The sequence below is a fragment of the Fulmarus glacialis genome, unplaced genomic scaffold (genome assembly GCF_000690835.1).
Source record: "Fulmarus glacialis isolate BGI_N327 unplaced genomic scaffold, ASM69083v1 scaffold24532, whole genome shotgun sequence".
NCBI lineage: Eukaryota > Metazoa > Chordata > Aves > Procellariiformes > Procellariidae > Fulmarus > Fulmarus glacialis.
In genome coordinates this window covers 1-359 of record NW_009200125.1, presented here as the reverse complement: position 1 = coordinate 359, position 359 = coordinate 1, and positions in this window count along the sequence as shown.

The window sequence follows — 359 nt, the reverse complement described above, 5'->3', positions numbered from 1 at the left end:
TGTGTGACGGGGGGACATCGTCAGCGTGGGGGCTCCCGAACAGACCCAACGGCCCTGCACAGGGGTGGCAGAGGGGACCTGTGCTCCCCTGGCCACCTGGGCACCCTGGCCATCATGCTCATCGCAGATGAAATAGTTATGCAGACTCATGCGCAACCCCTGGCACCACCGAGCGGGTGCTTTGTCCCGGGAAAAGGGGTCTTCGGGTGGGGTGGCAGCCCCAGGAGGGACCCACCCCAAGGGGGACACACCCCGAGGCACTGTGGCCGGATCCCTTAGGGAAGCTCTTGGCCAGTTATCCCCCTCCCCACGGCCCCTGGCCCCAGGCGAACCCGCTCCCCCTCGCTCGGCAGCGTCAG